This window comes from Eleutherodactylus coqui, chromosome 11 (genome assembly GCF_035609145.1).
Source record: "Eleutherodactylus coqui strain aEleCoq1 chromosome 11, aEleCoq1.hap1, whole genome shotgun sequence".
Classification (NCBI taxonomy): domain Eukaryota; kingdom Metazoa; phylum Chordata; class Amphibia; order Anura; family Eleutherodactylidae; genus Eleutherodactylus; species Eleutherodactylus coqui.
The window spans coordinates 57,710,047-57,736,822 of record NC_089847.1 but is presented as its reverse complement, the minus strand read 5'-3'; the positions used below and the strand labels follow the sequence as shown (position 1 = coordinate 57,736,822).

Here is a 26,776-nt window from a genome sequence, read left to right as displayed (position 1 = left end):
TGTTTAGAGACTTCAATAGCATGCTTCTTGAACGGTGATGGTAAATTTTCTTCCTCGGGGCATTGCTTGCGCTGAGCATAGAGAATTTTCCAAAAAGGAATCATACGACGAGGATGGGATTCGAACCCATGCGTGCAGAGCACAATGGATTAGCAGTCCATCGCCTTAACCACTCGGCCACCCCGTCAACAAAAGGACCTATACCGAACCCACATTTGGAAAACAGTCGTGATGATTCTTAGGCTTCATTTTCTTTCCACATGCAACAGCGCCGTACATCAGACATTGGCTCAACAGGTCTGGTTTTACATCCAACGTGATGACCCATGCTAATGGCATACATACTAAACATTCAGTCCTCTCTGCTTCTCATTTATGTTGGCATTTCCCTAGAATTCCCTAAATCTGTCAATTCTGCCTTTTATCTAACTTTTAAAGTAAAACAGGCCACAATTCATGCAAGGCAAATGCATGGATTACATACCTATGGACAAGTTATCCATGTCTTTTCCAAAAAGGATCGTCCCAAGCCGATTTCATTTAGAATTGTCACGATGCAAAATGACAGAGAACTGCATGCTGCTGCCAAGTATGTGATGGGACTCGACTTCCTTGCTGTTCTATAGTGGTAGTCACCTGAAACTACATGCTGCATAGGATCTGTTCACACTTAATTTGCCATCTCTGTGACAAATAGCAAAACTTAGAACCACTCCTCAAAATCATCCTACATTTAAAAATTCTTCTCCTGGATCATCCTTGCCATCTTTCTGGTTTTCCACAGTTTTGCTCATGGGCGCTGTGGCTTAGTTGGTTAAAGCGCCTGTCTAGTAAACAGGAGATCCTGAGTTCAACTCTCAGCAGGGCCTTGTTCTCTTATTCTGCTCAATAGTCAGCTTTTTTTTCCAAAAGGGAGATGTTCACTAGCCAATGACATTAAAGATGCTCGTCCCACATCCCTAGAATACTCCACCCGAGTGGCAAAGAGTCAGCTCTGGTTTAGTTTTAACAAGTAGATGGTTGCAACGTTTTGCAAAATGTAGGATGGCATAAGGCACGATAAATTAGAGGTGCCGATTCACTATTGCCTGACTGATACGCTACATAATGCCTGTAAATATGTTTAGAGACTTCAATAGCATGCTTCTTGAACGGTGATGGTAAATTTTCTTCCTCGGGGCATTGCTTGCGCTGAGCATAGAGAATTTTCCAAAAAGGAATCATACGACGAGGATGGGATTCGAACCCATGCGTGCAGAGCACAATGGATTAGCAGTCCATCGCCTTAACCACTCGGCCACCCCGTCAACGAAAGGACCTATACCGAACCCACATTTGGAAAACAGTCGTGATGATTCTTAGGCTTCATTTTCTTTCCACATGCAACAGCGCCGTACATCAGACATTGGCTCAACAGGTCTGGTTTTACATCCAACGTGATGACCCATGCTAATGGCATACATACTAAACATTCAGTCCTCTCTGCTTCTCATTTATGTTGGCATTTCCCTAGAATTCCCTAAATCTGTCAATTCTGCCTTTTATCTAACTTTTAAAGTAAAACAGGCCACAATTCATGCAAGGCAAATGCATGGATTACATACCTATGGACAAGTTATCCATGTCTTTTCCAAAAAGGATCGTCCCAAGCCGATTTCATTTAGAATTGTCACGATGCAAAATGACAGAGAACTGCATGCTGCTGCCAAGTATGTGATGGGACTCGACTTCCTTGCTGTTCTATAGTGGTAACCACCTGAAACTACATGCTGCATAGGATCTGTTCACACTTAATTTGCCATCTCTGTGACAAATAGCAAAACTTAGAACCACTCCTCAAAATCATCCTACATTTAAAAATTCTTCTCCTGGATCATCCTTGCCATCTTTCTGGTTTTCCACAGTTTTGCTCATGGGCGCCGTGGCTTAGTTGGTTAAAGCGCCTGTCTAGTAAACAGGAGATCCTGAGTTCAACTCTCAGCAGGGCCTTGTTCTCTTATTCTGCTCAATAGTCAGCTTTTTTTTCCAAAAGGGAGATGTTCACTAGCCAATGACATTAAAGATGCTCGTCCCACATCCCTAGAATACTCCACCCGAGTGGCAAAGAGTCAGCTCTGGTTTAGTTTTAACAAGTAGATGGTTGCAACGTTTTGCAAAATGTAGGATGGCATAAGGCACGATAAATTAGAGGTGCCGATTCACTATTGCCTGACTGATACGCTACATAATGCCTGTAAATATGTTTAGAGACTTCAATAGCATCCTTCTTGAACGGTGATGGTAAATTTTCTTCCTCGGGGCATTGCTTGCGCTGAGCATAGAGAATTTTCCAAAAAGGAATCATACGACGAGGATGGGATTCGAACCCATGCGTGCAGAGCACAATGGATTAGCAGTCCATCGCCTTAACCACTCGGCCACCCCGTCAACAAAAGTACCTTTACCGAACCCACATTTGGAAAACAGTCGTGATGATTCTTAGGCTTCATTTTCTTTCCACATGCAACAGCGCCGTACATCAGACATTGGCTCAACAGGTCTGGTTTTACATCCAACGTGATGACCCATGCTAATGGCATACATACTAAACATTCAGTCCTCTCTGCTTCTCATTTATGTTGGCATTTCCCTAGCATTCCCTAAATCTGTCAATTCTGCCTTCTATCTAACTTTTAAAGTAAAACAGGCCACAATTCATGCAAGGCAAATGCATGGATTACATACCTATGGACAAATTATCCATGTCTTTTCCAAAAAGGATCGTCCCAAGCCGATTTCATTTAGAATTGTCACGATGCAAAATGACAGAGAACTGCATGCTGCTGCCAAGTATGTGATGGGACTCGACTTCCTTGCTGTTCTATAGTGGTAGCCACCTGAAACTACATGCTGCATAGGATCTGTTCACACTTAATTTGCCATCTCTGTGACAAATAGCAAAACTTAGAACCACTCCTCAAAATCATCCTACATTTAAAAATTCTTCTCCTGGATCATCCTTGCCATCTTTCTGGTTTTCCACAGTTTTGCTCATGGGCGCTGTGGCTTAGTTGGTTAAAGCGCCTGTCTAGTGAACAGGAGATCCTGAGTTCAACTCTCAGCAGTGCCTTGTTCTCTTATTCTGCTCAATAATCAGCTTTTTTTCCAAAAGGGAGATGTTCACTAGCCAATGACATTAAAGATGCTCGTCCCACATCCCTAGAATACTCCACCCGATTGGCAAAGAGTCAGCTCTGGTTTAGTTTTAACAAGTGGATGGTTGCAACGTTTTGCAAAATGTAGGATGGCATAAGGCACGATAAATTAGAGGTGCCGATTCACTATTGCCTGACTGATACGCTACATAATGCCTGTAAATATGTTTAGAGACTTCAATAGCATGCTTCTTGAACGGTGATGGTAAATTTTCTTCCTCGGGGCATTGCTTGCGCTGAGCATAGAGAATTTTCCAAAAAGGAATCCTACGACGAGGATGGGATTCGAACCCATGCGTGCAGAGCACAATGGATTAGCAGTCCATCGCCTTAACCACTCGGCCACCCCGTCAACAAAAGGACCTATACCGAACCCACATTTGGAAAACAGTCGTGATGATTCTTAGGCTTCATTTTCTTTCCACATGCAACAGCGCCGTACATCAGACATTGGCTCAACAGGTCTGGTTTTACATCCAACGTGATGACCCATGCTAATGGCATACATACTAAACATTCAGTCCTCTCTGCTTCTCATTTATGTTGGCATTTCCCTAGAATTCCCTAAATCTGTCAATTCTGCCTTTTATCTAACTTTTAAAGTAAAACAGGCCACAATTCATGCAAGGCAAATGCATGGATTACATACCTATGGACAAGTTATCCATGTCTTTTCCAAAAAGGATCGTCCCAAGCCGATTTCATTTAGAATTGTCACGATGCAAAATGACAGAGAACTGCATGCTGCTGCCAAGTATGTGATGGGACTCGACTTCCTTGCTGTTCTATAGTGGTAGCCACCTGAAACTACATGCTGCATAGGATCTGTTCACACTTAATTTGCCATCTCTGTGACAAATAGCAAAACTTAGAACCACTCCTCAAAATCATCCTACATTTAAAAATTCTTCTCCTGGATCATCCTTGCCATCTTTCTGGTTTTCCACAGTTTTGCTCATGGGCGCCGTGGCTTAGTTGGTTAAAGCGCCTGTCTAGTAAACAGGAGATCCTGAGTTCAACTCTCAGCAGGGCCTTGTTCTCTTATTCTGCTCAATAGTCAGCTTTTTTTTCCAAAAGGGAGATGTTCACTAGCCAATGACATTAAAGATGCTCGTCCCACATCCCTAGAATACTCCACCCGAGTGGCAAAGAGTCAGCTCTGGTTTAGTTTTAACAAGTAGATGGTTGCAACGTTTTGCAAAATGTAGGATGGCATAAGGCACGATAAATTAGAGGTGCCGATTCACTATTGCCTGACTGATACGCTACATAATGCCTGTAAATATGTTTAGAGACTTCAATAGCATCCTTCTTGAACGGCGATGGTAAATTTTCTTCCTCGGGGCATTGCTTGCGCTGAGCATAGAGAATTTTCCAAAAAGGAATCATACGACGAGGATGGGATTCGAGCCCATGCGTGCAGAGCACAATGGATTAGCAGTCCATCGCCTTAACCACTCGGCCACCCCGTCAACAAAAGTACCTTTACCGAACCCACATTTGGAAAACAGTCGTGATGATTCTTAGGCTTCATTTTCTTTCCACATGCAACAGCGCCGTACATCAGACATTGGCTCAGCAGGTCTGGTTTTACATCCAACGTGATGACCCATGCTAATGGCATAAATACTAAACATTCAGTCCTCTCTGCTTCTCATTTATGTTGGCATTTCCCTAGCATTCCCTAAATCTGTCAATTCTGCCTTCTATCTAACTTTTAAAGTAAAACAGGCCACAATTCATGCAAGGCAAATGCATGGATTACATACCTATGGACAAATTATCCATGTCTTTTCCAAAAAGGATCGTCCCAAGCCGATTTCATTTAGAATTGTCACGATGCAAAATGACAGAGAACTGCATGCTGCTGCCAAGTATGTGATGGGACTCGACTTCCTTGCTGTTCTATAGTGGTAGCCACCTGAAACTACATGCTGCATAGGATCTGTTCACACTTAATTTGCCATCTCTGTGACAAATAGCAAAACTTAGAACCACTCCTCAAAATCATCCTACATTTAAAAATTCTTCTCCTGGATCATCCTTGCCATCTTTCTGGTTTTCCACAGTTTTGCTCATGGGTGCTGTGGCTTAGTTGGTTAAAGCGCCTGTCTAGTAAACAGGAGATCCTGAGTTCAACTCTCAGCAGTGCCTTGTTCTCTTATTCTGCTCAATAATCAGCTTTTTTTTCCAAAAGGGAGATGTTCACTAGCCAATGACATTAAAGATGCTCGTCCCACATCCCTAGAATACTCCACCCGAGTGGCAAAGAGTCAGCTCTGGTTTAGTTTTAACAAGTAGATGGTTGCAACGTTTTGCAAAATGTAGGATGGCATAAGGCACGATAAATTAGAGGTGCCGATTCACTATTGCCTGACTGATACGCTACATAATGCCTGTAAATATGTTTAGAGACTTCAATAGCATCCTTCTTGAACGGTGATGGTAAATTTTCTTCCTCGGGGCATTGCTTGCGCTGAGCATAGAGAATTTTCCAAAAAGGAATCATACGACGAGGATGGGATTCGAACCCATGCGTGCAGAGCACAATGGATTAGCAGTCCATCGCCTTAACCACTCGGCCACCCCGTCAACAAAAGTACCTTTACCGAACCCACATTTGGAAAACAGTCGTGATGATTCTTAGGCTTCATTTTCTTTCCACATGCAACAGCGCCGTACATCAGACATTGGCTCAACAGGTCTGGTTTTACATCCAACGTGATGACCCATGCTAATGGCATACATACTAAACATTCAGTCCTCTCTGCTTCTCATTTATGTTGGCATTTCCCTAGAATTCCCTAAATCTGTCAATTCTGCCTTCTATCTAACTTTTAAAGTAAAACAGGCCACAATTCATGCAAGGCAAATGCATGGATTACATACCTATGGACAAGTTATCCATGTCTTTTCCAAAAAGGATCGTCCCAAGCCGATTTCATTTAGAATTGTCACGATGCAAAATGACAGAGAACTGCATGCTGCTGCCAAGTATGTGATGGGACTCGACTTCCTTGCTGTTCTATAGTGGTAGCCACCTGAAACTACATGCTGCATAGGATCTGTTCACACTTAATTTGCCATCTCTGTGACAAATAGCAAAACTTAGAACCACTCCTCAAAATCATCCTACATTTAAAAATTCTTCTCCTGGATCATCCTTGCCATCTTTCTGGTTTTCCACAGTTTTGCTCATGGGCACTGTGGCTTAGTTGGTTAAAGCGCCTGTCTAGTAAACAGGAGATCCTGAGTTCAACTCTCAGCAGTGCCTTGTTCTCTTATTCTGCTCAATAATCAGCTTTTTTTTTCCAAAAGGGAGATGTTCATTAGCCAATGACATTAAAGATGCTCGTCCCACATCCCTAGAATACTCCACCCGAGTGGCAAAGAGTCAGCTCTGGTTTAGTTTTAACAAGTAGATGGTTGCAACGTTTTGCAAAATGTAGGATGGCATAAGGCACGATAAATTAGAGGTGCCGATTCACTATTGCCTGACTGATACGCTACATAATGCCTGTAAATATGTTTAGAGACTTCAATAGCATCCTTCTTGAACGGTGATGGTAAATTTTCTTCCTCGGGGCATTGCTTGCACTGAGCATAGAGAATTTTCCAAAAAGGAATCATACGACGAGGATGGGATTCGAACCCATGCGTGCAGAGCACAATGGATTAGCAGTCCATCGCCTTAACCACTCGGCCACCCCGTCAACAAAAGTACCTTTACCGAACCCACATTTGGAAAACAGTCGTGATGATTCTTAGGCTTCATTTTCTTTCCACATGCAACAGCGCCGTACATCAGACATTGGCTCAGCAGGTCTTGTTTTACATCCAACGTGATGACCCATGCTAATGGCATAAATACTAAACATTCAGTCCTCTCTGCTTCTCATTTATGTTGGCATTTCCCTAGCATTCCCTAAATCTGTCAATTCTGCCTTCTATCTAACTTTTAAAGTAAAACAGGCCACAATTCATGCAAGGCAAATGCATGGATTACATACCTATGGACAAATTATCCATGTCTTTTCCAAAAAGGATCGTCCCAAGCCGATTTCATTTAGAATTGTCACGATGCAAAATGACAGAGAACTGCATGCTGCTGCCAAGTATGTGATGGGACTCGACTTCCTTGCTGTTCTATAGTGGTAGCCACCTGAAACTACATGCTGCATAGGATCTGTTCACACTTAATTTGCCATCTCTGTGACAAATAGCAAAACTTAGAACCACTCCTCAAAATCATCCTACATTTAAAAATTCTTCTCCTGGATCATCCTTGCCATCTTTCTGGTTTTCCACAGTTTTGCTCATGGGCGCTGTGGCTTAGTTGGTTAAAGCGCCTGTCTAGTAAACAGGAGATCCTGAGTTCAACTCTCAGCAGTGCCTTGTTCTCTTATTCTGCTCAATAATCAGCTTTTTTTTTCCAAAAGGGAGATGTTCATTAGCCAATGACATTAAAGATGCTCGTCCCACATCCCTAGAATACTCCACCCGAGTGGCAAAGAGTCAGCTCTGGTTTAGTTTTAACAAGTAGATGGTTGCAACGTTTTGCAAAATGTAGGATGGCATAAGGCACGATAAATTAGAGGTGCCGATTCACTATTGCCTGACTGATACGCTACATAATGCCTGTAAATATGTTTAGAGACTTCAATAGCATCCTTCTTGAACGGTGATGGTAAATTTTCTTCCTCGGGGCATTGCTTGCGCTGAGCATAGAGAATTTTCCAAAAAGGAATCATACGACGAGGATGGGATTCGAACCCATGCGTGCAGAGCACAATGGATTAGCAGTCCATCGCCTTAACCACTCGGCCACCCCGTCAACAAAAGTACCTTTACCGAACCCACATTTGGAAAACAGTCGTGATGATTCTTAGGCTTCATTTTCTTTCCACATGCAACAGCGCCGTACATCAGACATTGGCTCAACAGGTCTGGTTTTACATCCAACGTGATGACCCATGCTAATGGCATACATACTAAACATTCAGTCCTCTCTGCTTCTCATTTATGTTGGCATTTCCCTAGCATTCCCTAAATCTGTCAATTCTGCCTTCTATCTAACTTTTAAAGTAAAACAGGCCACAATTCATGCAAGGCAAATGCATGGATTACATACCTATGGACAAATTATCCATGTCTTTTCCAAAAAGGATCGTCCCAAGCCGATTTCATTTAGAATTGTCACGATGCAAAATGACAGAGAACTGCATGCTGCTGCCAAGTATGTGATGGGACTCGACTTCCTTGCTGTTCTATAGTGGTAGCCACCTGAAACTACATGCTGCATAGGATCTGTTCACACTTAATTTGCCATCTCTGTGACAAATAGCAAAACTTAGAACCACTCCTCAAAATCATCCTACATTTAAAAATTCTTCTCCTGGATCATCCTTGCCATCTTTCTGGTTTTCCACAGTTTTGCTCATGGGCGCTGTGGCTTAGTTGGTTAAAGCGCCTGTCTAGTAAACAGGAGATCCTGAGTTCAACTCTCAGCAGTGCCTTGTTCTCTTATTCTGCTCAATAATCAGCTTTTTTTTTCCAAAAGGGAGATGTTCATTAGCCAATGACATTAAAGATGCTCGTCCCACATCCCTAGAATACTCCACCCGAGTGGCAAAGAGTCAGCTCTGGTTTAGTTTTAACAAGTAGATGGTTGCAACGTTTTGCAAAATGTAGGATGGCATAAGGCACGATAAATTAGAGGTGCCGATTCACTATTGCCTGACTGATACGCTACATAATGCCTGTAAATATGTTTAGAGACTTCAATAGCATCCTTCTTGAACGGTGATGGTAAATTTTCTTCCTCGGGGCATTGCTTGCGCTGAGCATAGAGAATTTTCCAAAAAGGAATCGTACAACGAGGATGGGATTCAAACCCATGCGTGCAGAGCACAATGGATTAGCAGTCCATCGCCTTAACCACTCGGCCACCCCGTCAACAAAAGTACCTTTACCGAACCCACATTTGGAAAACAGTCGTGATGATTTTTAGGCTTCATTTTCTTTCCACATGCAACAGCGCCGTACATCAGACATTGGCTCAGCAGGTCTTGTTTTACATCCAACGTGATGACCCATGCTAATGGCATAAATACTAAACATTCAGTCCTCTCTGCTTCTCATTTATGTTGGCATTTCCCTAGCATTCCCTAAATCTGTCAATTCTGCCTTCTATCTAACTTTTAAAGTAAAACAGGCCACAATTCATGCAAGGCAAATGCATGGATTACATACCTATGGACAAATTATCCATGTCTTTTCCAAAAAGGATCGTCCCAAGCCGATTTCATTTAGAATTGTCACGATGCAAAATGACAGAGAACTGCATGCTGCTGCCAAGTATGTGATGGGACTCGACTTCCTTGCTGTTCTATAGTGGTAGCCACCTGAAACTACATGCTGCATAGGATCTGTTCACACTTAATTTGCCATCTCTGTGACAAATAGCAAAACTTAGAACCACTCCTCAAAATCATCCTACATTTAAAAATTCTTCTCCTGGATCATCCTTGCCATCTTTCTGGTTTTCCACAGTTTTGCTCATGGGCGCTGTGGCTTAGTTGGTTAAAGCGCCTGTCTAGTAAACAGGAGATCCTGAGTTCAACTCTCAGCAGTGCCTTGTTCTCTTATTCTGCTCAATAATCAGCTTTTTTTCCAAAAGGGAGATGTTCACTAGCCAATGACATTAAAGATGCTCGTCCCACATCCCTAGAATACTCCACCCGAGTGGCAAAGAGTCAGCTCTGGTTTAGTTTTAACAAGTGGATGGTTGCAACGTTTTGCAAAATGTAGGATGGCATAAGGCACGATAAATTAGAGGTGCCGATTCACTATTGCCTGACTGATACGCTACATAATGCCTGTAAATATGTTTAGAGACTTCAATAGCATGCTTCTTGAACGGTGATGGTAAATTTTCTTCCTAGGGGCATTGCTTGCGCTGAGCATAGAGAATTTTCCAAAAAGGAATCATACGACGAGGATGGGATTCGAACCCATGCGTGCAGAGCACAATGGATTAGCAGTCCATCGCCTTAACCACTCGGCCACCCCGTCAACAAAAGGACCTATACCGAACCCACATTTGGAAAACAGTCGTGATGATTCTTAGGCTTCATTTTCTTTCCACATGCAACAGCGCCGTACATCAGACATTGGCTCAACAGGTCTGGTTTTACATCCAACGTGATGACCCATGCTAATGGCATACATACTAAACATTCAGTCCTCTCTGCTTCTCATTTATGTTGGCATTTCCCTAGAATTCCCTAAATCTGTCAATTCTGCCTTTTATCTAACTTTTAAAGTAAAACAGGCCACAATTCATGCAAGGCAAATGCATGGATTACATACCTATGGACAAGTTATCCATGTCTTTTCCAAAAAGGATCGTCCCAAGCCGATTTCATTTAGAATTGTCACGATGCAAAATGACAGAGAACTGCATGCTGCTGCCAAGTATGTGATGGGACTCGACTTCCTTGCTGTTCTATAGTGGTAGCCACCTGAAACTACATGCTGCATAGGATCTGTTCACACTTAATTTGCCATCTCTGTGACAAATAGCAAAACTTAGAACCACTCCTCAAAATCATCCTACATTTAAAAATTCTTCTCCTGGATCATCCTTGCCATCTTTCTGGTTTTCCACAGTTTTGCTCATGGGCGCTGTGGCTTAGTTGGTTAAAGCGCCTGTCTAGTAAACAGGAGATCCTGAGTTCAACTCTCAGCAGTGCCTTGTTCTCTTATTCTGCTCAATAATCAGCTTTTTTTTTCCAAAAGGGAGATGTTCATTAGCCAATGACATTAAAGATGCTCGTCCCACATCCCTAGAATACTCCACCCGAGTGGCAAAGAGTCAGCTCTGGTTTAGTTTTAACAAGTAGATGGTTGCAACGTTTTGCAAAATGTAGGATGGCATAAGGCACGATAAATTAGAGGTGCCGATTCACTATTGCCTGACTGATACGCTACATAATGCCTGTAAATATGTTTAGAGACTTCAATAGCATCCTTCTTGAACGGTGATGGTAAATTTTCTTCCTCGGGGCATTGCTTGCGCTGAGCATAGAGAATTTTCCAAAAAGGAATCATACGACGAGGATGGGATTCGAACCCATGCGTGCAGAGCACAATGGATTAGCAGTCCATCGCCTTAACCACTCGGCCACCCCGTCAACAAAAGTACCTTTACCGAACCCACATTTGGAAAACAGTCGTGATGATTCTTAGGCTTCATTTTCTTTCCACATGCAACAGCGCCGTACATCAGACATTGGCTCAACAGGTCTGGTTTTACATCCAACGTGATGACCCATGCTAATGGCATACATACTAAACATTCAGTCCTCTCTGCTTCTCATTTATGTTGGCATTTCCCTAGCATTCCCTAAATCTGTCAATTCTGCCTTCTATCTAACTTTTAAAGTAAAACAGGCCACAATTCATGCAAGGCAAATGCATGGATTACATACCTATGGACAAATTATCCATGTCTTTTCCAAAAAGGATCGTCCCAAGCCGATTTCATTTAGAATTGTCACGATGCAAAATGACAGAGAACTGCATGCTGCTGCCAAGTATGTGATGGGACTCGACTTCCTTGCTGTTCTATAGTGGTAGCCACCTGAAACTACATGCTGCATAGGATCTGTTCACACTTAATTTGCCATCTCTGTGACAAATAGCAAAACTTAGAACCACTCCTCAAAATCATCCTACATTTAAAAATTCTTCTCCTGGATCATCCTTGCCATCTTTCTGGTTTTCCACAGTTTTGCTCATGGGCGCTGTGGCTTAGTTGGTTAAAGCGCCTGTCTAGTAAACAGGAGATCCTGAGTTCAACTCTCAGCAGTGCCTTGTTCTCTTATTCTGCTCAATAATCAGCTTTTTTTTTCCAAAAGGGAGATGTTCATTAGCCAATGACATTAAAGATGCTCGTCCCACATCCCTAGAATACTCCACCCGAGTGGCAAAGAGTCAGCTCTGGTTTAGTTTTAACAAGTAGATGGTTGCAACGTTTTGCAAAATGTAGGATGGCATAAGGCACGATAAATTAGAGGTGCCGATTCACTATTGCCTGACTGATACGCTACATAATGCCTGTAAATATGTTTAGAGACTTCAATAGCATCCTTCTTGAACGGTGATGGTAAATTTTCTTCCTCGGGGCATTGCTTGCGCTGAGCATAGAGAATTTTCCAAAAAGGAATCGTACAACGAGGATGGGATTCAAACCCATGCGTGCAGAGCACAATGGATTAGCAGTCCATCGCCTTAACCACTCGGCCACCCCGTCAACAAAAGTACCTTTACCGAACCCACATTTGGAAAACAGTCGTGATGATTTTTAGGCTTCATTTTCTTTCCACATGCAACAGCGCCGTACATCAGACATTGGCTCAGCAGGTCTTGTTTTACATCCAACGTGATGACCCATGCTAATGGCATAAATACTAAACATTCAGTCCTCTCTGCTTCTCATTTATGTTGGCATTTCCCTAGCATTCCCTAAATCTGTCAATTCTGCCTTCTATCTAACTTTTAAAGTAAAACAGGCCACAATTCATGCAAGGCAAATGCATGGATTACATACCTATGGACAAATTATCCATGTCTTTTCCAAAAAGGATCGTCCCAAGCCGATTTCATTTAGAATTGTCACGATGCAAAATGACAGAGAACTGCATGCTGCTGCCAAGTATGTGATGGGACTCGACTTCCTTGCTGTTCTATAGTGGTAGCCACCTGAAACTACATGCTGCATAGGATCTGTTCACACTTAATTTGCCATCTCTGTGACAAATAGCAAAACTTAGAACCACTCCTCAAAATCATCCTACATTTAAAAATTCTTCTCCTGGATCATCCTTGCCATCTTTCTGGTTTTCCACAGTTTTGCTCATGGGCGCTGTGGCTTAGTTGGTTAAAGCGCCTGTCTAGTAAACAGGAGATCCTGAGTTCAACTCTCAGCAGTGCCTTGTTCTCTTATTCTGCTCAATAATCAGCTTTTTTTCCAAAAGGGAGATGTTCACTAGCCAATGACATTAAAGATGCTCGTCCCACATCCCTAGAATACTCCACCCGAGTGGCAAAGAGTCAGCTCTGGTTTAGTTTTAACAAGTGGATGGTTGCAACGTTTTGCAAAATGTAGGATGGCATAAGGCACGATAAATTAGAGGTGCCGATTCACTATTGCCTGACTGATACGCTACATAATGCCTGTAAATATGTTTAGAGACTTCAATAGCATGCTTCTTGAACGGTGATGGTAAATTTTCTTCCTAGGGGCATTGCTTGCGCTGAGCATAGAGAATTTTCCAAAAAGGAATCATACGACGAGGATGGGATTCGAACCCATGCGTGCAGAGCACAATGGATTAGCAGTCCATCGCCTTAACCACTCGGCCACCCCGTCAACAAAAGGACCTATACCGAACCCACATTTGGAAAACAGTCGTGATGATTCTTAGGCTTCATTTTCTTTCCACATGCAACAGCGCCGTACATCAGACATTGGCTCAACAGGTCTGGTTTTACATCCAACGTGATGACCCATGCTAATGGCATACATACTAAACATTCAGTCCTCTCTGCTTCTCATTTATGTTGGCATTTCCCTAGAATTCCCTAAATCTGTCAATTCTGCCTTTTATCTAACTTTTAAAGTAAAACAGGCCACAATTCATGCAAGGCAAATGCATGGATTACATACCTATGGACAAGTTATCCATGTCTTTTCCAAAAAGGATCGTCCCAAGCCGATTTCATTTAGAATTGTCACGATGCAAAATGACAGAGAACTGCATGCTGCTGCCAAGTATGTGATGGGACTCGACTTCCTTGCTGTTCTATAGTGGTAGCCACCTGAAACTACATGCTGCATAGGATCTGTTCACACTTAATTTGCCATCTCTGTGACAAATAGCAAAACTTAGAACCACTCCTCAAAATCATCCTACATTTAAAAATTCTTCTCCTGGATCATCCTTGCCATCTTTCTGGTTTTCCACAGTTTTGCTCATGGGCGCTGTGGCTTAGTTGGTTAAAGCGCCTGTCTAGTAAACAGGAGATCCTGAGTTCAACTCTCAGCAGTGCCTTGTTCTCTTATTCTGCTCAATAATCAGCTTTTTTTCCAAAAGGGAGATGTTCACTAGCCAATGACATTAAAGATGCTCGTCCCACATCCCTAGAATACTCCACCCGAGTGGCAAAGAGTCAGCTCTGGTTTAGTTTTAACAAGTGGATGGTTGCAACGTTTTGCAAAATGTAGGATGGCATAAGGCACGATAAATTAGAGGTGCCGATTCACTATTGCCTGACTGATACGCTACATAATGCCTGTAAATATGTTTAGAGACTTCAATAGCATGCTTCTTGAACGGTGATGGTAAATTTTCTTCCTCGGGGCATTGCTTGCGCTGAGCATAGAGAATTTTCCAAAAAAGAATCATACGACGAGGATGGGATTCGAACCCATGCGTGCAGAGCACAATGGATTAGCAGTCCATCGCCTTAACCACTCGGCCACCCCGTCAACAAAAGGACCTATACCGAACCCACATTTGGAAAACAGTCGTGATGATTCTTAGGCTTCATTTTCTTTCCACATGCAACAGCGCCGTACATCAGACATTGGCTCAACAGGTCTGGTTTTACATCCAACGTGATGACCCATGCTAATGGCATACATACTAAACATTCAGTCCTCTCTGCTTCTCATTTATGTTGGCATTTCCCTAGAATTCCCTAAATCTGTCAATTCTGCCTTTTATCTAACTTTTAAAGTAAAACAGGCCACAATTTTATGCAAGGCAAATGCATGGATTACATACCTATGGACAAGTTATCCATGTCTTTTCCAAAAAGGATCGTCCCAAGCCGATTTCATTTAGAATTGTCACGATGCAAAATGACAGAGAACTGCATGCTGCTGCCAAGTATGTGATGGGACTCGACTTCCTTGCTGTTCTATAGTGGTAGCCACCTGAAACTACATGCTGCATAGGATCTGTTCACACTTAATTTGCCATCTCTGTGACAAATAGCAAAACTTAGAACCACTCCTCAAAATCATCCTACATTTAAAAATTCTTCTCCTGGATCATCCTTGCCATCTTTCTGGTTTTCCACAGTTTTGCTCATGGGCGCTGTGGCTTAGTTGGTTAAAGTGCCTGTCTAGTAAACAGGAGATCCTGAGTTCAACTCTCAGCAGTGCCTTGTTCTCTTATTCTGCTCAATAATCAGCTTTTTTTTCCAAAAGGGAGATGTTCACTAGCCAATGACATTAAAGATGCTCGTCCCACATCCCTAGAATACTCCACCCGAGTGGCAAAGAGTCAGCTCTGGTTTAGTTTTAACAAGTAGATGGTTGCAACGTTTTGCAAAATGTAGGATGGCATAAGGCACGATAAATTAGAGGTGCCGATTCACTATTGCCTGACTGATACGCTACATAATGCCTGTAAATATGTTTAGAGACTTCAATAGCATCCTTCTTGAACGGTGATGGTAAATTTTCTTCCTCGGGGCATTGCTTGCGCTGAGCATAGAGAATTTTCCAAAAAGGAATCATACGACGAGGATGGGATTCGAACCCATGCGTGCAGAGCACAATGGATTAGCAGTCCATCGCCTTAACCACTCGGCCACCCCGTCAACAAAAGTACCTTTACCGAACCCACATTTGGAAAACAGTCGTGATGATTCTTAGGCTTCATTTTCTTTCCACATGCAACAGCGCCGTACATCAGACATTGGCTCAACAGGTCTGGTTTTACATCCAACGTGATGACCCATGCTAATGGCATACATACTAAACATTCAGTCCTCTCTGCTTCTCATTTATGTTGGCATTTCCCTAGCATTCCCTAAATCTGTCAATTCTGCCTTCTATCTAACTTTTAAAGTAAAACAGGCCACAATTCATGCAAGGCAAATGCATGGATTACATACCTATGGACAAATTATCCATGTCTTTTCCAAAAAGGATCGTCCCAAGCCGATTTCATTTAGAATTGTCACGATGCAAAATGACAGAGAACTGCATGCTGCTGCCAAGTATGTGATGGGACTCGACTTCCTTGCTGTTCTATAGTGGTAGCCACCTGAAACTACATGCTGCATAGGATCTGTTCACACTTAATTTGCCATCTCTGTGACAAATAGCAAAACTTAGAACCACTCCTCAAAATCATCCTACATTTAAAAATTCTTCTCCTGGATCATCCTTGCCATCTTTCTGGTTTTCCACAGTTTTGCTCATGGGCGCTGTGGCTTAGTTGGTTAAAGCGCCTGTCTAGTGAACAGGAGATCCTGAGTTCAACTCTCAGCAGTGCCTTGTTCTCTTATTCTGCTCAATAATCAGCTTTTTTTCCAAAAGGGAGATGTTCACTAGCCAATGACATTAAAGATGCTCGTCCCACATCCCTAGAATACTCCACCCGATTGGCAAAGAGTCAGCTCTGGTTTAGTTTTAACAAGTGGATGGTTGCAACGTTTTGCAAAATGTAGGATGGCATAAGGCACGATAAATTAGAGGTGCCGATTCACTATTGCCTGACTGATACGCTACATAATGCCTGTAAATATGTTTAGAGACTTCAATAGCATCCTTCTTGAACGGCGATGGTAAATTTTCTTCCTCGGGGCATTGCTTGCGCTGAGCATAGAGAATTTTCCAAAAAGGAATCATGCGACGAGGATGGGATTCGAGCCCATGCGTGCAGAGCACAATGGATTAGCAGTCCATCGCCTTAACCACTCGGCCACCCCGTCAACAAAAGTACCTTTACCGAACCCACATTTGGAAAACAGTCGTGATGATTCTTAGGCTTCATTTTCTTTCCACATGCAACAGCGCCGTACATCAGACATTGGCTCAGCAGGTCTTGTTTTACATCCAACGTGATGACCCATGCTAATGGCATAAATACTAAACATTCAGTCCTCTCTGCTTCTCATTTATGTTGGCATTTCCCTAGCATTCCCTAAATCTGTCAATTCTGCCTTCTATCTAACTTTTAAAGTAAAACAGGCCACAATTCATGCAAGGCAAATGCATGGATTACATACCTATGGACAAATTATCCATGTCTTTTCCAAAAAGGATCGTCCCAAGCCGATTTCATTTAGAATTGTCACGATGCAAAATGACAGAGAACTGCATGCTGCTGCCAAGTATGTGATGGGACTCGACTTCCTTGCTGTTCTATAGTGGTAGCCACCTGAAACTACGTATCAGTCAGGCAATAGTGAATCGGCACCTCTAATTTATCGTGCCTTATGCCATCCTAGATTTTGCAAAACGTTGCAACCATTTACTTGTTAAAACTAAACCAGAGCTGACTCTTTGCCACTCGGGTGGAGTATTCTAGGGATGTGGGTAGCTATAGTGGTAGCCACCTGAAACTACATGCTGCATAGGATCTGTTCACACTTAATTTGCCATCTCTGTGACAAATAGCAAAACTTAGAACCACTCCTCAAAATCATCCTACATTTAAAAATTCTTCTCCTGGATCATCCTTGCCATCTTTCTGGTTTTCAACAGTTTTGCTCATGGGCACTGTGGCTTAGTTGGTTAAAGCGCCTGTCTAGTAAACAGGAGATCCTGAGTTCAACTCTCAGCAGTGCCTTGTTCTCTTATTCTGCTCAATAATCAGCTTTTTTTTCCAAAAGGGAGTTGTTCACTAGCCAATGACATTAAAGATGCTCGTCCCACATCCCTAGAATACTCCACCCGAGTGGCAAAGAGTCAGCTCTGGTTTAGTTTTAACAAGTAGATGGTTGCAACGTTTTGCAAAATGTAGGATGGCATAAGGCACGATAAATTAGAGGTGCCGATTCACTATTGCCTGACTGATACGCTACATAATGCCTGTAAATATGTTTAGAGACTTCAATAGCATCCTTCTTGAACGGCGATGGTAAATTTTCTTCCTCGGGGCATTGCTTGCGCTGAGCATAGAGAATTTTCCAAAAAGGAATCATACGACGAGGATGGGATTCGAACCCATGCGTGCAGAGCACAATGGATTAGCAGTCCATCGCCTTAACCACTCGGCCACCCCGTCAACAAAAGTACCTTTACCGAACCCACATTTGGAAAACAGTCGTGATGATTCTTAGGCTTCATTTTCTTTCCACATGCAACAGCGCCGTACATCAGACATTGGCTCAGCAGGTCTTGTTTTACATCCAACGTGATGACCCATGCTAATGGCATAAATACTAAACATTCAGTCCTCTCTGCTTCTCATTTATGTTGGCATTTCCCTAGCATTCCCTAAATCTGTCAATTCTGCCTTCTATCTAACTTTTAAAGTAAAACAGGCCACAATTCATGCAAGGCAAATGCATGGATTACATACCTATGGACAAATTATCCATGTCTTTTCCAAAAAGGATCGTCCCAAGCCGATTTCATTTAGAATTGTCACGATGCAAAATGACAGAGAACTGCATGCTGCTGCCAAGTATGTGATGGGACTCGACTTCCTTGCTGTTCTATAGTGGTAGCCACCTGAAACTACATGCTGCATAGGATCTGTTCACACTTAAAGGAGATGTCTCGAGGAAGCAGTTAATTTTTTTTTTTGCCCAGTCCCCCCCATTAAACATACATTACAAAGCCCCCCTGTAAATGACATTTCTAGCTGGTTCGTACTTACCGTTCCAGCGTTTCAGCAAGTTATAAAAGTTTCCTCAAGATGGCCGCCGGCTCTTTCCCAGTCGCTCGCTGCAGCCCGACGTGCGCGCTCCCGAGACGCCGCCAGCTGTGTCTCCATGGCAACCGGACGCATCGCAGCCGCCGACCAGACGCCCCGCAGCCGCCGATCAGACAGCAGGTAACCGGCGCTAGCCCCCGGCTCCCCAGCGCTAGCTCCCCCGGCGCAGCGACAGCCCCCCCCATCGCAGCGACAGCCCCCCCGGCCTAGCGCTAGCTCCCCCGGCCTAGCGACAGCCCCCCCGGCCTAGCGCTAGCTCCCCCGGCGCAGCGACAGCCCCCCCGGCCTAGCGACAGCCCCCCCCATCGCAGCGACAGCCCCCCCGGCCTAGCGCTAGCTCCCCCGGCGCAGCGGCAGCCCCCCCGGCGCAGCGGCAGCCCCCCCCCCCGGCGCAGCCCGGCGCAGCGGCAGCCCCCCCCGACCCATCACTTACCTGGGAGGCTTCTCGGGGCTGCTGGGCTGGGCTGGGCTGGTCTTCTCCGCTGGGCAGCTCCAGTTTCTGCACCTTCCTCTAACAGAGGATGGTGCAGAATGGCCGCTTCAGCGCGCTCCCGAGCAGTGACAGCTCGTCTGCGCATGCGCAGAAGAGCTGTAGCGGGGAGCACACTGAAGCGGCTCGTGCTGAATGGAGAAGACCGGACTGCGCAAGCGCGTCTAAAAAAGCAAGCTGCCAGCGAATTTAGACGGAACCATGGAGACGAGGACGCTAGCAACGGAGCAGGTAAGTGGAATAACTTCTGTATGGCTCATATTTAATGCACAATGTACATTACAAAGTGCATTAATATGGCCATACGGAAGTGTATAACCCCACTTGGTTTCGCGAGACCACCCCTTTAATTTGCCATCTCTGTGACAAATAGCAAAACTTAGAACCACTCCTCAAAATCATCCTACATTTAAAAATTCTTCTCCTGGATCATCCTTGCCATCTTTCTGGTTTTCCACAGTTTTGCTCATGGGTGCTGTGGCTTAGTTGGTTAAAGCGCCTGTCTAGTAAACAGGAGATCCTGAGTTCAACTCTCAGCAGTGCCTTGTTCTCTTATTCTGCTCAATAATCAGCTTTTTTTTCCAAAAGGGAGATGTTCACTAGCCAATGACATTAAAGATGCTCGTCCCACATCCCTAGAATACTCCACCCGAGTGGCAAAGAGTCAGCTCTGGTTTAGTTTTAACAAGTAGATGGTTGCAACGTTTTGCAAAATGTAGGATGGCATAAGGCACGATAAATTAGAGGTGCCGATTCACTATTGCCTGACTGATACGCTACATAATGCCTGTAAATATGTTTAGAGACTTCAATAGCATCCTTCTTGAACGGCGATGGTAAATTTTCTTCCTCGGGGCATTGCTTGCGCTGAGCATAGAGAATTTTCCAAAAAGGAATCATACGACGAGGATGGGATTCGAGCCCATGCGTGCAGAGCACAATGGATTAGCAGTCCATCGCCTTAACCACTCGGCCACCCCGTCAACAAAAGTACCTTTACCGAACCCACATTTGGAAAACAGTCGTGATGATTCTTAGGCTTCATTTTCTTTCCACATGCAACAGCGCCGTACATCAGACATTGGCTCAGCAGGTCTTGTTTTACATCCAACGTGATGACCCATGCTAATGGCATAAATACTAAACATTCAGTCCTCTCTGCTTCTCATTTATGTTGGCATTTCCCTAGCATTCCCTAAATCTGTCAATTCTGCCTTCTATCTAACTTTTAAAGTAAAACAGGCCACAATTCATGCAAGGCAAATGCATGGATTACATACCTATGGACAAATTATCCATGTCTTTTCCAAAAAGGATCGTCCCAAGCTGATTTCATTTAGAATTGTCACGATGCAAAATGACAGAGAACTGCATGCTGCTGCCAAGTATGTGATGGGACTCGACTTCCTTGCTGTTCTATAGTGGTAGCCACCTGAAACTACATGCTGCATAGGATCTGTTCACACTTAATTTGCCATCTCTGTGACAAATAGCAAAACTTAGAACCACTCCTCAAAATCATCCTACATTTAAAAATTCTTCTCCTGGATCATCCTTGCCATCTTTCTGGTTTTCCACAGTTTTGCTCATGGGCGCTGTGGCTTAGTTGGTTAAAGCGCCTGTCTAGTAAACAGGAGATCCTGAGTTCAACTCTCAGCAGTGCCTTGTTCTCTTATTCTGCTCAATAATCAGCTTTTTTTTTTCCAAAAGGAAGATGTTCATTAGCCAATGACATTAAAGATGCTCGTCCCACATCCCTAGAATACTCCACCCGAGTGGCAAAGAGTCAGCTCTGGTTTAGTTTTAACAAGTAGATGGTTGCAACGTTTTGCAAAATGTAGGATGGCATAAGGCACGATAAACTAGAGGTGCCGATTCACTATTGCCTGACTGATACGCTACATAATGCCTGTAAATATGTTTAGAGACTTCAATAGCATCCTTCTTGAACGGTGATGGTAAATTTTCTTCCTCGGGGCATCGCTTGCGCTGAGCATAGAGAATTTTCCAAAAAGGAATCATACGACGAGGATGGGATTCGAACCCATGCGTGCAGAGCACAATGGATTAGCAGTCCATCGCCTTAACCACTCGGCCACCCCGTCAACAAAAGGACCTATACCGAACCCACATTTGGAAAACAGTCGTGATGATTCTTAGGCTTCATTTTCTTTCCACATGCAACAGCGCCGTACATCAGACATTGGCTCAGCAGGTCTGGTTTTACATCCAACGTGATGACCCATGCTAATGGCATACATACTAAACATTCAGTCCTCTCTGCTTCTCATTTATGTTGGCATTTCCCTAGAATTCCCTAAATCTGTCAATTCTGCCTTCTATCTAACTTTTAAAGTAAAACAGGCCACAATTCATGCAAGGCAAATGCATGGATTACATACCTATGGACAAGTTATCCATGTCTTTTCCAAAAAGGATCGTCCCAAGCCGATTTAATTTAGAATTGTCACGATGCAAAATGACAGAGAACTGCATGCTGCTGCCAAGTATGTGATGGGACTCGACTTCCTTGCTGTTCTATAGTGATAGCCACCTGAAACTACGTATCAGTCAGGCAATAGTGAATCGGCACCTCTAATTTATCGTGCCTTATGCCATCCTAGATTTTGCAAAACGTTGCAACCATCTACTTGTTAAAACTAAACCAGAGCTGACTCTTTGCCACTCGGGTGGAGTATTCTAGGGATGTGGGTAGCTATAGTGGTAGCCACCTGAAACTACATGCTGCATAGGATCTGTTCACACTTAATTTGCCATCTCTGTGACAAATAGCAAAACTTAGAACCACTCCTCAAAATCATCCTACATTTAAAAATTCTTCTCCTGGATCATCCTTGCCATCTTTCTGGTTTTCCACAGTTTTGCTCATGGGCGCTGTGGCTTAGTTGGTTAAAGCGCCTGTCTAGTAAACAGGAGATCCTGAGTTCAACTCTCAGCAGTGCCTTGTTCTCTTATTCTGCTCAATAATCAGCTTTTTTTTCCAAAAGGGAGATGTTCACTAGCCAATGACATTAAAGATGCTCGTCCCACATCCCTAGAATACTCCACCCGAGTGGCAAAGAGTCAGCTCTGGTTTAGTTTTAACAAGTAGATGGTTGCAACGTTTTGCAAAATGTAGGATGGCATAAGGCACGATAAATTAGAGGTGCCGATTCACTATTGCCTGACTGATACGCTACATAATGCCTGTAAATATGTTTAGAGACTTCAATAGCATCCTTCTTGAACGGTGATGGTAAATTTTCTTCCTCGGGGATCGCTTGCGCTGAGCATAGAGAATTTTCCAAAAAGGAATCATACGACGAGGATGGGATTCGAACCCATGCGTGCAGAGCACAATGGATTAGCAGTCCATCGCCTTAACCACTCGGCCACCCCGTCAACAAAAGTACCTTTACCGAACCCACATTTGGAAAACAGTCGTGATGATTTTTAGGCTTCATTTTCTTTCCACATGCAACAGCGCCGTACATCAGACATTGGCTCAGCAGGTCTTGTTTTATATCCAACGTGATGACCCATGCTAATGGCATACATACTAAACATTCAGTCCTCTCTGCTTCTCATTTATGTTGGCATTTCCCTAGCATTCCCTAAATCTGTCAATTCTGCCTTCTATCTAACTTTTAAAGTAAAACAGGCCACAATTCATGCAAGGCAAATGCATGGATTACATACCTATGGACAAATTATCCATGTCTTTTCCAAAAAGGATCGTCCCAAGCTGATTTCATTTAGAATTGTCACGATGCAAAATGACAGAGAACTGCATGCTGCTGCCAAGTATGTGATGGGACTCGACTTCCTTGCTGTTCTATAGTGGTAGCCACCTGAAACTACATGCTGCATAGGATCTGTTCACACTTAATTTGCCATCTCTGTGACAAATAGCAAAACTTAGAACCACTCCTCAAAATCATCCTACATTTAAAAATTCTTCTCCTGGATCATCCTTGCCATCTTTCTGGTTTTCCACAGTTTTGCTCATGGGCGCTGTGGCTTAGTTGGTTAAAGCGCCTGTCTAGTAAACAGGAGATCCTGAGTTCAACTCTCAGCAGTGCCTTGTTCTCTTATTCTGCTCAATAATCAGCTTTTTTTTTTCCAAAAGGAAGATGTTCATTAGCCAATGACATTAAAGATGCTCGTCCCACATCCCTAGAATACTCCACCCGAGTGGCAAAGAGTCAGCTCTGGTTTAGTTTTAACAAGTAGATGGTTGCAACGTTTTGCAAAATGTAGGATGGCATAAGGCACGATAAACTAGAGGTGCCGATTCACTATTGCCTGACTGATACGCTACATAATGCCTGTAAATATGTTTAGAGACTTCAATAGCATCCTTCTTGAACGGTGATGGTAAATTTTCTTCCTCGGGGCATCGCTTGCGCTGAGCATAGAGAATTTTCCAAAAAGGAATCATACGACGAGGATGGGATTCGAACCCATGCGTGCAGAGCACAATGGATTAGCAGTCCATCGCCTTAACCACTCGGCCACCCCGTCAACAAAAGGACCTATACCGAACCCACATTTGGAAAACAGTCGTGATGATTCTTAGGCTTCATTTTCTTTCCACATGCAACAGCGCCGTACATCAGACATTGGCTCAGCAGGTCTGGTTTTACATCCAACGTGATGACCCATGCTAATGGCATACATACTAAACATTCAGTCCTCTCTGCTTCTCATTTATGTTGGCATTTCCCTAGAATTCCCTAAATCTGTCAATTCTGCCTTCTATCTAACTTTTAAAGTAAAACAGGCCACAATTCATGCAAGGCAAATGCATGGATTACATACCTATGGACAAGTTATCCATGTCTTTTCCAAAAAGGATCGTCCCAAGCCGATTTAATTTAGAATTGTCACGATGCAAAATGACAGAGAACTGCATGCTGCTGCCAAGTATGTGATGGGACTCGACTTCCTTGCTGTTCTATAGTGATAGCCACCTGAAACTACGTATCAGTCAGGCAATAGTGAATCGGCACCTCTAATTTATCGTGCCTTATGCCATCCTAGATTTTGCAAAACGTTGCAACCATCTACTTGTTAAAACTAAACCAGAGCTGACTCTTTGCCACTCGGGTGGAGTATTCTAGGGATGTGGGTAGCTATAGTGGTAGCCACCTGAAACTACATGCTGCATAGGATCTGTTCACACTTAATTTGCCATCTCTGTGACAAATAGCAAAACTTAGAACCACTCCTCAAAATCATCCTACATTTAAAAATTCTTCTCCTGGATCATCCTTGCCATCTTTCTGGTTTTCCACAGTTTTGCTCATGGGCGCTGTGGCTTAGTTGGTTAAAGCGCCTGTCTAGTAAACAGGAGATCCTGAGTTCAACTCTCAGCAGTGCCTTGTTCTCTTATTCTGCTCAATAATCAGCTTTTTTTTCCAAAAGGGAGATGTTCACTAGCCAATGACATTAAAGATGCTCGTCCCACATCCCTAGAATACTCCACCCGAGTGGCAAAGAGTCAGCTCTGGTTTAGTTTTAACAAGTAGATGGTTGCAACGTTTTGCAAAATGTAGGATGGCATAAGGCACGATAAATTAGAGGTGCCGATTCACTATTGCCTGACTGATACGCTACATAATGCCTGTAAATATGTTTAGAGACTTCAATAGCATCCTTCTTGAACGGTGATGGTAAATTTTCTTCCTCGGGGATCGCTTGCGCTGAGCATAGAGAATTTTCCAAAAAGGAATCATACGACGAGGATGGGATTCGAACCCATGCGTGCAGAGCACAATGGATTAGCAGTCCATCGCCTTAACCACTCGGCCACCCCGTCAACAAAAGTACCTTTACCGAACCCACATTTGGAAAACAGTCGTGATGATTTTTAGGCTTCATTTTCTTTCCACATGCAACAGCGCCGTACATCAGACATTGGCTCAGCAGGTCTTGTTTTATATCCAACGTGATGACCCATGCTAATGGCATACATACTAAACATTCAGTCCTCTCTGCTTCTCATTTATGTTGGCATTTCCCTAGCATTCCCTAAATCTGTCAATTCTGCCTTCTATCTAACTTTTAAAGTAAAACAGGCCACAATTCATGCAAGGCAAATGCATGGATTACATACCTATGGACAAATTATCCATGTCTTTTCCAAAAAGGATCGTCCCAAGCTGATTTCATTTAGAATTGTCACGATGCAAAATGACAGAGAACTGCATGCTGCTGCCAAGTATGTGATGGGACTCGACTTCCTTGCTGTTCTATAGTGATAGCCACCTGAAACTACGTATCAGTCAGGCAATAGTGAATCGGCACCTCTAATTTATCGTGCCTTATGCCATCCTAGATTTTGCAAAACGTTGCAACCATCTACTTGTTAAAACTAAACCAGAGCTGACTCTTTGCCACTCGGGTGGAGTATTCTAGGGATGTGGGTAGCTATAGTGGTAGCCACCTGAAACTACATGCTGCATAGGATCTGTTCACACTTAATTTGCCATCTCTGTGACAAATAGCAAAACTTAGAACCACTCCTCAAAATCATCCTACATTTAAAAATTCTTCTCCTGGATCATCCTTGCCATCTTTCTGGTTTTCCACAGTTTTGCTCATGGGCGCTGTGGCTTAGTTGGTTAAAGCGCCTGTCTAGTAAACAGGAGATCCTGAGTTCAACTCTCAGCAGTGCCTTGTTCTCTTATTCTGCTCAATAATCAGCTTTTTTTTCCAAAAGGGAGATGTTCACTAGCCAATGACATTAAAGATGCTCGTCCCACATCCCTAGAATACTCCACCCGAGTGGCAAAGAGTCAGCTCTGGTTTAGTTTTAACAAGTAGATGGTTGCAACGTTTTGCAAAATGTAGGATGGCATAAGGCACGATAAATTAGAGGTGCCGATTCACTATTGCCTGACTGATACGCTACATAATGCCTGTAAATATGTTTAGAGACTTCAATAGCATCCTTCTTGAACGGTGATGGTAAATTTTCTTCCTCGGGGATCGCTTGCGCTGAGCATAGAGAATTTTCCAAAAAGGAATCATACGACGAGGATGGGATTCGAACCCATGCGTGCAGAGCACAATGGATTAGCAGTCCATCGCCTTAACCACTCGGCCACCCCGTCAACAAAAGTACCTTTACCGAACCCACATTTGGAAAACAGTCGTGATGATTTTTAGGCTTCATTTTCTTTCCACATGCAACAGCGCCGTACATCAGACATTGGCTCAGCAGGTCTTGTTTTATATCCAACGTGATGACCCATGCTAATGGCATACATACTAAACATTCAGTCCTCTCTGCTTCTCATTTATGTTGGCATTTCCCTAGCATTCCCTAAATCTGTCAATTC

The 26,776-nt window shown here is 43.4% G+C and overlaps 32 non-coding genes across 32 annotated transcripts; 14 read left to right on the top strand and 18 right to left on the bottom strand.

Annotated features, from left to right (window-relative positions):
- Window positions 1–105: 105 nt before the first annotated feature.
- TRNAS-GCU (transfer RNA serine (anticodon GCU)) lies at window positions 106–187 on the bottom strand. Its single transcript has one exon. It is a non-coding gene; the product is annotated as a tRNA-Ser (tRNA).
- Window positions 188–1,225: 1,038 nt separating this feature from the next.
- On the bottom strand, window positions 1,226–1,307 carry TRNAS-GCU (transfer RNA serine (anticodon GCU)). The gene has a single exon. It is a non-coding gene; the product is annotated as a tRNA-Ser (tRNA).
- A 1,038-nt stretch (window positions 1,308–2,345) lies between these two features.
- On the bottom strand, window positions 2,346–2,427 carry TRNAS-GCU (transfer RNA serine (anticodon GCU)). Its single transcript has one exon. It is a non-coding gene; the product is annotated as a tRNA-Ser (tRNA).
- A 1,037-nt stretch (window positions 2,428–3,464) lies between these two features.
- On the bottom strand, window positions 3,465–3,546 carry TRNAS-GCU (transfer RNA serine (anticodon GCU)). Its single transcript has one exon. It is a non-coding gene; the product is annotated as a tRNA-Ser (tRNA).
- A 2,158-nt stretch (window positions 3,547–5,704) lies between these two features.
- On the bottom strand, window positions 5,705–5,786 carry TRNAS-GCU (transfer RNA serine (anticodon GCU)). The gene has a single exon. It is a non-coding gene; the product is annotated as a tRNA-Ser (tRNA).
- A 608-nt stretch (window positions 5,787–6,394) lies between these two features.
- TRNAT-AGU (transfer RNA threonine (anticodon AGU)) lies at window positions 6,395–6,468 on the top strand. Its single transcript has one exon. It is a non-coding gene; the product is annotated as a tRNA-Thr (tRNA).
- A 357-nt stretch (window positions 6,469–6,825) lies between these two features.
- Window positions 6,826–6,907, bottom strand: TRNAS-GCU (transfer RNA serine (anticodon GCU)). The gene has a single exon. It is a non-coding gene; the product is annotated as a tRNA-Ser (tRNA).
- A 608-nt stretch (window positions 6,908–7,515) lies between these two features.
- On the top strand, window positions 7,516–7,589 carry TRNAT-AGU (transfer RNA threonine (anticodon AGU)). Its single transcript has one exon. It is a non-coding gene; the product is annotated as a tRNA-Thr (tRNA).
- Window positions 7,590–7,946: 357 nt separating this feature from the next.
- On the bottom strand, window positions 7,947–8,028 carry TRNAS-GCU (transfer RNA serine (anticodon GCU)). Its single transcript has one exon. It is a non-coding gene; the product is annotated as a tRNA-Ser (tRNA).
- Window positions 8,029–8,636: 608 nt separating this feature from the next.
- TRNAT-AGU (transfer RNA threonine (anticodon AGU)) lies at window positions 8,637–8,710 on the top strand. Its single transcript has one exon. It is a non-coding gene; the product is annotated as a tRNA-Thr (tRNA).
- Window positions 8,711–9,757: 1,047 nt separating this feature from the next.
- TRNAT-AGU (transfer RNA threonine (anticodon AGU)) lies at window positions 9,758–9,831 on the top strand. Its single transcript has one exon. It is a non-coding gene; the product is annotated as a tRNA-Thr (tRNA).
- A 355-nt stretch (window positions 9,832–10,186) lies between these two features.
- TRNAS-GCU (transfer RNA serine (anticodon GCU)) lies at window positions 10,187–10,268 on the bottom strand. Its single transcript has one exon. It is a non-coding gene; the product is annotated as a tRNA-Ser (tRNA).
- Window positions 10,269–10,876: 608 nt separating this feature from the next.
- On the top strand, window positions 10,877–10,950 carry TRNAT-AGU (transfer RNA threonine (anticodon AGU)). Its single transcript has one exon. It is a non-coding gene; the product is annotated as a tRNA-Thr (tRNA).
- A 357-nt stretch (window positions 10,951–11,307) lies between these two features.
- Window positions 11,308–11,389, bottom strand: TRNAS-GCU (transfer RNA serine (anticodon GCU)). Its single transcript has one exon. It is a non-coding gene; the product is annotated as a tRNA-Ser (tRNA).
- A 608-nt stretch (window positions 11,390–11,997) lies between these two features.
- Window positions 11,998–12,071, top strand: TRNAT-AGU (transfer RNA threonine (anticodon AGU)). Its single transcript has one exon. It is a non-coding gene; the product is annotated as a tRNA-Thr (tRNA).
- A 1,047-nt stretch (window positions 12,072–13,118) lies between these two features.
- TRNAT-AGU (transfer RNA threonine (anticodon AGU)) lies at window positions 13,119–13,192 on the top strand. Its single transcript has one exon. It is a non-coding gene; the product is annotated as a tRNA-Thr (tRNA).
- Window positions 13,193–13,547: 355 nt separating this feature from the next.
- TRNAS-GCU (transfer RNA serine (anticodon GCU)) lies at window positions 13,548–13,629 on the bottom strand. Its single transcript has one exon. It is a non-coding gene; the product is annotated as a tRNA-Ser (tRNA).
- A 608-nt stretch (window positions 13,630–14,237) lies between these two features.
- On the top strand, window positions 14,238–14,311 carry TRNAT-AGU (transfer RNA threonine (anticodon AGU)). The gene has a single exon. It is a non-coding gene; the product is annotated as a tRNA-Thr (tRNA).
- Window positions 14,312–14,666: 355 nt separating this feature from the next.
- TRNAS-GCU (transfer RNA serine (anticodon GCU)) lies at window positions 14,667–14,748 on the bottom strand. The gene has a single exon. It is a non-coding gene; the product is annotated as a tRNA-Ser (tRNA).
- Window positions 14,749–15,787: 1,039 nt separating this feature from the next.
- On the bottom strand, window positions 15,788–15,869 carry TRNAS-GCU (transfer RNA serine (anticodon GCU)). The gene has a single exon. It is a non-coding gene; the product is annotated as a tRNA-Ser (tRNA).
- Window positions 15,870–17,774: 1,905 nt separating this feature from the next.
- Window positions 17,775–17,848, top strand: TRNAT-AGU (transfer RNA threonine (anticodon AGU)). Its single transcript has one exon. It is a non-coding gene; the product is annotated as a tRNA-Thr (tRNA).
- A 356-nt stretch (window positions 17,849–18,204) lies between these two features.
- On the bottom strand, window positions 18,205–18,286 carry TRNAS-GCU (transfer RNA serine (anticodon GCU)). Its single transcript has one exon. It is a non-coding gene; the product is annotated as a tRNA-Ser (tRNA).
- Window positions 18,287–21,021: 2,735 nt separating this feature from the next.
- On the top strand, window positions 21,022–21,095 carry TRNAT-AGU (transfer RNA threonine (anticodon AGU)). The gene has a single exon. It is a non-coding gene; the product is annotated as a tRNA-Thr (tRNA).
- Window positions 21,096–21,453: 358 nt separating this feature from the next.
- Window positions 21,454–21,535, bottom strand: TRNAS-GCU (transfer RNA serine (anticodon GCU)). The gene has a single exon. It is a non-coding gene; the product is annotated as a tRNA-Ser (tRNA).
- A 786-nt stretch (window positions 21,536–22,321) lies between these two features.
- On the top strand, window positions 22,322–22,395 carry TRNAT-AGU (transfer RNA threonine (anticodon AGU)). Its single transcript has one exon. It is a non-coding gene; the product is annotated as a tRNA-Thr (tRNA).
- Window positions 22,396–22,750: 355 nt separating this feature from the next.
- On the bottom strand, window positions 22,751–22,832 carry TRNAS-GCU (transfer RNA serine (anticodon GCU)). The gene has a single exon. It is a non-coding gene; the product is annotated as a tRNA-Ser (tRNA).
- A 608-nt stretch (window positions 22,833–23,440) lies between these two features.
- On the top strand, window positions 23,441–23,514 carry TRNAT-AGU (transfer RNA threonine (anticodon AGU)). Its single transcript has one exon. It is a non-coding gene; the product is annotated as a tRNA-Thr (tRNA).
- Window positions 23,515–23,872: 358 nt separating this feature from the next.
- Window positions 23,873–23,954, bottom strand: TRNAS-GCU (transfer RNA serine (anticodon GCU)). Its single transcript has one exon. It is a non-coding gene; the product is annotated as a tRNA-Ser (tRNA).
- Window positions 23,955–24,740: 786 nt separating this feature from the next.
- Window positions 24,741–24,814, top strand: TRNAT-AGU (transfer RNA threonine (anticodon AGU)). The gene has a single exon. It is a non-coding gene; the product is annotated as a tRNA-Thr (tRNA).
- Window positions 24,815–25,169: 355 nt separating this feature from the next.
- On the bottom strand, window positions 25,170–25,251 carry TRNAS-GCU (transfer RNA serine (anticodon GCU)). The gene has a single exon. It is a non-coding gene; the product is annotated as a tRNA-Ser (tRNA).
- A 786-nt stretch (window positions 25,252–26,037) lies between these two features.
- On the top strand, window positions 26,038–26,111 carry TRNAT-AGU (transfer RNA threonine (anticodon AGU)). The gene has a single exon. It is a non-coding gene; the product is annotated as a tRNA-Thr (tRNA).
- Window positions 26,112–26,466: 355 nt separating this feature from the next.
- TRNAS-GCU (transfer RNA serine (anticodon GCU)) lies at window positions 26,467–26,548 on the bottom strand. Its single transcript has one exon. It is a non-coding gene; the product is annotated as a tRNA-Ser (tRNA).
- Between the last annotated feature and the right edge of the window lie 228 nt (window positions 26,549–26,776).